At 43.6% G+C, this 8,383-nt stretch overlaps 1 non-coding gene across 1 annotated transcript; it reads left to right on the top strand.

Moving 5' to 3' along the window:
- The first annotated feature begins 8,094 nt into the window (after positions 1 to 8,094).
- trnaq-cug (transfer RNA glutamine (anticodon CUG)) lies at positions 8,095 to 8,166 on the top strand. Its single transcript has one exon. It is a non-coding gene; the product is annotated as a tRNA-Gln (tRNA).
- Positions 8,167 to 8,383: the final 217 nt, after the last annotated feature.

Below are 8,383 nucleotides of genomic sequence, written 5' to 3' on the forward strand. Positions count from 1 at the left end.
GCTGAAACCGGTAACGGTGTTACGGGCATGTCCTTAGCCTGCGTCTGTGGTAATGGTGTAGCTTCAGGTGAGTGCGGGCTACCACCTACTGCTCCAGGTGTGCCTTTCCCCCCCAAATCTGGCTCGGCCACTGCAGGACAGTTATCTTGAACCCCCGTCTGCTGCTCCTGGAACTCCATTGTCTCTGGACTGGATGGCCGCTTATACAGCAGATGATCAATGTGCACTGACCGTCGATTTACTCCGTTCCACACCCAGTAAGTGACTGGTCCCAGTCGCTTTTCCACGATTCCCTCAGTCCATCTCTCCCTTCCTCCGCGGAAATTTCGGATCAGAACTGAGTCCCCCTCTGACAGATGTCTCAACGTGGAGGCTGGTCGGTCATGGTAGTATTTCTGTTTCTGTTGTTTGCCTTCCACAACTTTAGCAAGATCTGGTTTCAGCAGGGAGAATCTGGTCCTAATCTGACGTTTTAGGAACAGTTCAGCGGGCGTACGTCCTGTAACACTGTGTGGTGTACACCTGTAAGAAAATAGGAAGTTTGCAAGCCTGTGTTGCAGTGTTATAGTGATATTTTGCTTCTTCTCATCCAGCACCTGCTTCAGCAACGACGCCTTCATGGCCTGGACGGCCCATTCTGCAGCTCTATTCGAAGCGGGATGGTAAGCCGGTACCAAGGTTTGTTTGATGCCGTTGTTCTGCAGAAATTGTGGGCCGTTGTCTGAAACAATCTCCTCAGGGAGACCGTAGGAAGAGAAAATGTTTCGCAGCACCTCAATCGTTTTGGCTGCGGTGGTAGTTTTCATTTGGATCACCTCCAGCCATTTTGAATGACTGTCCACTAACACAAGGAAATTGTGCTGCTCTTTCTCTGCGAAGTCAACATGTATCCTCTGCCACACTCTGGTAGGCCACTGCCAGCAGTGTAGAGGTGCTGTTTCTGGAAGTTTCCTCACACTTTGACACGCGTTACATTGTTGTATTGCATGTTCTATGTCTTTATCCAGCTGAGGCCACCACAAGTAGCTCCTCGCCAAGTTTTTCGTTTTGCTTCCTCCAGGGTGTCCTTGGTGTAGGTCGTGCAGTAGTTGTTCTCGGTGTGCTGGTGGAATGATAACTCGAATTCCCCATAAAATGCACCCTTGTTCCACTGACAGTTCATTCCTTCGGGTGAAGTATGGTTTTAGTGTCTCGTCTTTGATGTAGTTCGGCCAACCCATCCGAGTCAGTTCCAGTACTTTACGCAGGACGGGATCTTTGAGAGTGTTTTGCACAATCTCAGTAGCCTGTACAGGAAGTTCATCTACTACTGAGAAATAGAAAATTCTGTTCTCCTCTGCGGTATTATCCCTTCCCTTTTTTGGAAGTCTAGACAATGCATCTGCGTTTGCATTCTCCGCCGACGTCCTGTACTCTATACTGTAGTCATACGCCATCAGTCTCAACGCCCATCGCTGCATCCGCAATGCAGCTAAAGTGGTAATTTTGGACTTGGGTCCCAGGATGGCAAGGAGTGGTTTGTGGTCAGTTATTAAACTGAATTTTCTACCATACAGATACTTATGAAATTTGGTCACGCTGAATATTATGGCCAATGCCTCTTTCTCGATCTGACTGTATTTGCTTTCTGCCTCAGTCAAGGTACGTGATGCAAAAGCGATTGGTTTCTCGTCTCCATTTTCCATGATATGCGACATGACTGCCCCTATCCCATAAGGGGATGCGTCGCAAGCTAGCCTCAGGGGTTTCTTGGTGTCATAGTGAACCACTACTGAGCTCTTTACTAGTTGTTCTTTTGCATTATTAAATGCTGTCGTGCACTCTGGTGTTCAATCCCAGTGTACTTCTTTCTTTAAAAGTTGGTGTAGCGGTTGTAGAATGGTTGACAGGTATTTCATGAACCGGCCATAGTTGTTTAAAAGCCCTAAAAATGACCGTAGCTCTGTGACGTTTGAGGGCTGGGGTGCATTTACTATGGCAGCTACCTTTGTCTCCGTTGGATGTAATCCTTCTCTGTCAATCAGGTGGCCCAGGTACTCCACTTTCTCCTGCATGAAAGTACATTTTTCTATTTTCCCTCTCACCCCATAGTTCTCTAAACGGCTCAGCACCTCCTTTAAGTTCCTCAGGTGTTCCTCTCTGGTTCTTCCCGTAATAAGTATGTCATCCAGGAAACAGGTCACATGCTCCAAGCCTGGTAGGATCTGGTCCATCACATTCTGGAACATAGAGGGTGCACTAGACACACCGTAGGATAGTCTATGATAAGCATATAGCCCCTTGTGAGTATTTATAACTAAATACTTCTCTGAGTTTTTCTCTAGCACCAGCTGTTGGTAGGCATGCGACAGGTCTAATTTGCTGAAAAGAGTGCCCCCAGCTAGAGTGGCAAAAAGGTCTTCAACCGTAGGTAACAGATGGCTCCCCTCTTCCACGCTCTGATTTACTGTGACCTTATAGTCACCACAAATGCGGATGGACTTGTCCGATTTTGGCACCACTACTATTGGGGCAGCCCACTGGCTATGTCCTATCTGAGATAACACCGCCTTTTTCTAACCGGTTTAACTCCTTTTCGACTGCCTCTTTCAGTGCATATGGCACTGGTCTTGCCTTCCTGAAAACTGGTTTTGTATCGGGCTTTACTGTGATGCAGGCCTTAAACTTTCGGCTAGTACCCGGCTCCTCTGAAAACACGGCGGTGTGTCTCTGTAACACTGTCTCTACATCTGTATCATTACTGCCCCCTACTGGTAACACTGAGAATATTCCTGCCCAGTCAAGTTTGAAACTTGTGAGCCAGTTATGGCCCAGGAGGGCCGGTCTGTCACCTTTCACTATCACCAGAGGGAAAACACCACTCTGGTTCTCATATTTAGCCTTAACGGTCACTGTACCCAGTAAGGGTATGTTCTCACCCGAAAAGGTTGACAGCCGCACTTTCGTTGCTTCCAGGGGCAGATGAGAAAGATGTTTCTTATACACTATCTCTGGAACCAGTGTTACTGCCGCTCCTGTGTCAACTTGCATGTCTATAGGGGTTTCTTCTAATTTCACAGTTATTTAATGTCCTTGTTCCCCTTCCCCACAGTATAAGTGGAATACACCGTGTTCATGAACAGTTCCTGCTCAGCTTCACTTCTTGCCGTGTCCTTTGGACTGCTGGTCTCAGCCACATACTGTGTGTTTCCCAGCCATTTTTTTGTTTTGCACATCCTTGCTATGTGTCCCACCCTTGAACACTTCCGTCATGTCTCTGTTTTAAATCTGCATCCTTGTGCTGCATGATCGTTACCACCACATCAGTAACAGGGCTGGTGCATTGTTCTCTGTGGGAGGGAATGTTCACTTTTGACCCTACTTTTCCACCCGCTACCTGCTGGGTTGGTTTGCCATGGACTTTTAGTTTCTCTCCTTTTGTCTATCTTATTCACAGTTGAATGGCCTTTTAGGTTACTTGCAAACTCCATCGTATTCTTTGATGCCATTTCCATCGATAGAGCCAGTTCACATGCTTTTGCAAATGTCAAATCCTGTTCAGTGAGCAATTTTCTCTGAATAGCCTCCACCTTTAACCCACTGACGAATCTGTCCCTCAGTGCTTCGTCTAAATCAGTGGTTCCCAAACTTATTTAGCCGCTCACCCCCTTCTATGTCCCGACCATGTTGACGCACCCCCCCGCCCCACATCAGGGCATGGCTATATATATATATATATATATATATATATATATATATATATATATATATATATATATATATATATATATATATATATATATATATATATATATATATATCAGACGTCACGATAAACCAGGGGTCGGCAACCTGTTCCCATCAAAGAGCCATTATTACCCATTTCCCACAGTAAAGAAAACACCGCAGCAGCCGCGGCGTTGTGGACGGGGCCTACCCTCAGACAGCAGAGCGCTGCTCACAACAGGTGACAGCAGCCAGTACCGGTCGCTCGTGTACGTCAAAGTTATCTTTCATAAGAAGATAATCAATAAAACGATTTATATAAAATGGATCCCGAAGTTGTAGCCAGTCTCTGCCTACAATTTTTAGATTTTTTTCACCCTGTTGGTGGTTTTACTGAGCAGGTGCCACTTTTGTCATACGTTTCTTTTTAAAACATGTTTAGACTGTTCAGAATACAAATCCAGGCTCTGTCACGTTTGATTGTTGTAATTAAACTTTGTAGGTGGGGAAGGTCAGAAAAGGATCCGATCATTTTGCTTTTCCCTCATTTACAGTGACGGAGATAACGGCGCAGTGCACCTGGCTCTGGTGTTAATCGAGTTAAATTTGTAACAATTTTCACAAGAAAACAAAACAGTTAAAAGCAGGACTTGTGCTGACCGGACAGTTCCCATATTTGGCCGTTTTTTTTGACGGAGAAAGAATAGAAAGAATTACCCAGACGCATGCAGACGAACTGACATTTTATTCATTATGCACATCGCAGATGTAGCTAAATCACTCAAGAAAAGATTTCCTTCTGAAGATCTGAGCTGGACACTGCTCAGCGCAGCTCGCTGTCAGCGCATACATAAGGTGCACAGTGAGCTGAAGATGTGGAGAGGGGCTTGGAGCGCGTTGCAGAACCAGAGCGCATGCGGGAAGATTCCTTCCACTGAAGAGAGAGTTTTCCAAACCCGGTCTCTCAGAGACTTGTCACTTAGAAAATGTTCCCTGATGATGAAACTTTGGCTGAATTGTGCACCACACTTTGGGAATCCCTGGTCTAAATGATGGCCAAAGTCACAATGTGTGGACAAGTGCTTTAATGCCACTACATAATCGGACACCGACTCATTTTCTTGCTGGTTCCTTTTTTGGAATTTAAACCGTTCAGGTATAATTAGCAGCTTTGGCTTGTAATGAGCTGTTAATTTCCCGCTCAGTTCATCATATGAGAGGCTACTATGCTTATCTGGTATGCAGAGGTTCTTTTTACAGTCCATAAGCTTCAGCGCCAATCACGGACAGAAAAACGTTGGCCTGTTTGCCATCATCCACTTCATTTACAATCATCCATTGCTCAAACCTCTCCAGGTACAACTCAAAATCCTCTTGTCCTTCCTTGTATTCTCCAAGGTTCCCAATGAAGGCTGCCATGCTGCTCCGATGGCGTTAGCTTTGCTCCCGTTAGCTTAGCTTAGCCTGCCAACCTCGTGTTCAGTTACCTTTGTGTAACCACTTCCGAAACGCTCCGCAACTGGGTCTTCCTTTTTTTTTTTCCGTTAAGGATTATCCCATCTTTGTCGCCACTGTAATAACGTGACTGATGCTAAACTGTTAATATATCCATAACAGTGAAGACACCAAGAACTGCCGACTTGTTCAGTCCACACGTTCTTTATTTTTCTCCCTCCCTTCCGCCACACACTCCATTTCACCATCTTCCCACTAGGTGGCACCATTGTACTAACAAATATATAAATTGGGCCCGGCTGAACAGTATATTGTTTCATCCCTCTAATACCTAATATATATCACTATATTACACTACTAACGCAGATATTTATGTGAGTGAGGAGGGTAATTACTGCCCTCCAGGGGTGACAAACTGAAACTACACTTTACCTGAGGGAATTTGGCACCACACAGCGGCAACAAACTGGAACTACACTCTGGTTCTATAAACCGTTTAGAGGAGGAGAGACGGGAGATTTAGCGCCCTTCAGTGGCGACAAACTGGAACTACATTCTGGAAAACCATTTAAAGCAACTTTTTCACATTTCTAAATAATTTTCTTGAGCCAATATGGGCTGAAATGTCTCTTTACAGGGTGAATGAAAAATCTGTCAGCCCCCTCCGCTCCTTCCTCTTAGCGGAACACCCCATTTGCAACTTCAACCTCTCCGGACCACAGACATCATATATGTAGACGCCGACCACCATCTTGGATGGGTCTCCATTTGCCACTGGTTCATTTCTTTCAACTGAGGAATGTGTTTACTAAACTAATAAACATATGTATTATGCTTTTTCACAAAATCAGACATGTGGTGTGTTATGATAGTTAAAATATAGAAACAATTTAAAAAACTAATTTTAAATATAAATCCCAACAGGTAGGCTAGAAAAGTCATTGGTAATTCCAGGTGATCTATTTTCAATAATGCGTTTGTTGTTGAAACCGTAGGTTGCACAAAAAATGGGCATAGATGCTCACTCTGCATTGACTCCAGTTGTTGTTGGAGAGTGAGAAACCCATCCAATATGGCAGCAACACTGTTACACTCTCCAGTGCCCAATGGTGGGTCTACGTATTCATGTCTGTGCTGCCCTGACGTCTCACAAATGTCACGCTTTACAGCAATCCACCTCAGAACAGGCAAGCTAAACCTGGTGAGCATTATTATAACATGTTTTTCATGGTGGAGCCTTGGAAGAAAAAAAATCTTACAAAACTAAAGAATTCAAGACAAAGTCCAACCACAATATGAGTCAAAGCAAGAGCTAACATCAGGCATTTTCTGAATCACATAAGTAACATGACTGTTAGGTTAATTGGTCTGTCTAAATTGTCCTTAGGTGTGAGTGTGTGTGTGTGTGTGTGTGTGCATGATTGTTTGTCCTGTGTCTCTGTGTTGCGCTGCAATGGACTGGCTCTCTGTCCAGGGTGTACCCCACCTGATTGCCCATTGACCGCTGGAGATAGGCACAGCAACCCCCCCCCCCCCCCCCCCCCCCCCCCGGCAACCCTGCATGGACACAGCGGGTTCAGAAAATGGATGGATGGACATGAGTAGCCTAAATCTCGACCGTCAGTTGCAGAAGCAAAATGATCTTTTTCCATATTCTGTAATAGGCCCCTTTTGGACTGTAGCACCGAGGGCAGGGCTATTCAATTCCGGCCATGGGATGTTTTAGTGGTTTCTCTGCTCTGCTCTGCTGTTGAATCGCCTGTGCAGCAGCTCACCAGGCTCTGCAGAGGCCTGTAAATCACCTTCTGATTGAAATCAGGTGGGTTGAAACAGAGTTAAAACTAAAAGGTGCTGGATACCAGCCCCCCCAGGCCCAGAATTGAATACCCCTGACCTATAGCAAGCCCAGGCGCTTAGCCATAGAATGGCTTGCCAGTTTATTGAGAGAGCTCAGACTCAGAGACATAATTCCTGCATATTTTACACCGTGAACACAGCAGATTTGTTTGATTTAGTGATGAACCGCTCCTGTAGAAACTAATGAAGGCTGAGGAGACATTTAAGCGTTTGGATTAACATGGTAAAAACAGGTGCGCACAGTGAGGAGAGTTAGTTTTTTTTATAGGAATTAAAGATTGTGCTAGAAGCAAGTCAAAACAGCCTTCTTGTCTCAATGAAGCAATCAAAACTTATCTTTGCCTCTCTCTCCTTGGGAGTATTGAGGAGGAGGAGAGAGAACAAGTTATATATATATATATATATATATATATATATATATATATATATATATATATATATACACACACACACACACACACACACACACACACACACACACACACACACACATATATATATATATATATATATATATATATATATATATATATATATATATATATATATATAAGTTACAGTGGCTACCTGTTAGAGACACTGTGTAAATTATTTCAAAATCTGACAAACTTGTACTTTTTTTAAATGGGGTGGGGGTGGGCGGAGCTGAAGTCATTGAACATTCGTGTTAATAAAAATTAACTGATGCAACAAAGTGAAAATGAAGCTGATGAAATTTGTCAAACCGTTGTTCATGAAAACAACCGCTAGATGGCAGCAGTCTGGTTTTTGAGCTTTTGAAGAATAAGAAATTAACTTCCGTTCTGATTTCTTTAATTTTCTCATCATGGTTCCTAGTTTATTTTTTAAACATAAAATGGCAAATTTATTACTTTTAACTGGATCTCGTTTTAAATAGATAAGAAAAGCGTCAACGGAAATTTGATAAAACCTAGGTGGGACCTCCATGAATCCATCATTATGTCACGTAAAACATCCAGCAAAGTGTTTTTTTTTAAGAGAAAACAAAATATTCGATAACAATTAACACAGTAATTATTATGATAAGTTGGCCAAAGATTCAAGTGGACATCACGTGGTTCCATGGTGTAATGGTTAGCACTCTGGACTCTGAATCCAGCGATCCGAGTTCAAATCTCGGTGGGACCTGACTTTTCTTGGATCGTGCGAAATATGTTTTTCTTTGGAATTTTTGCTGGTTTTGCTTTTAATTTCTCAACTCAGATCACATCAGAACTTGCTGCAGTTTCTACTTAAATGTGGAGGACAACAGAAGAACATATATGGCAGATGATCTGAATATTTTGTAAATCATCAGCTGATCATGTGTAAACTTGTTGGCTATGAATTTGTAATTTCTGTCAAA

The sequence above is a fragment of the Nothobranchius furzeri genome, chromosome 9, assembly GCF_043380555.1.
Source record: "Nothobranchius furzeri strain GRZ-AD chromosome 9, NfurGRZ-RIMD1, whole genome shotgun sequence".
Classification (NCBI taxonomy): domain Eukaryota; kingdom Metazoa; phylum Chordata; class Actinopteri; order Cyprinodontiformes; family Nothobranchiidae; genus Nothobranchius; species Nothobranchius furzeri.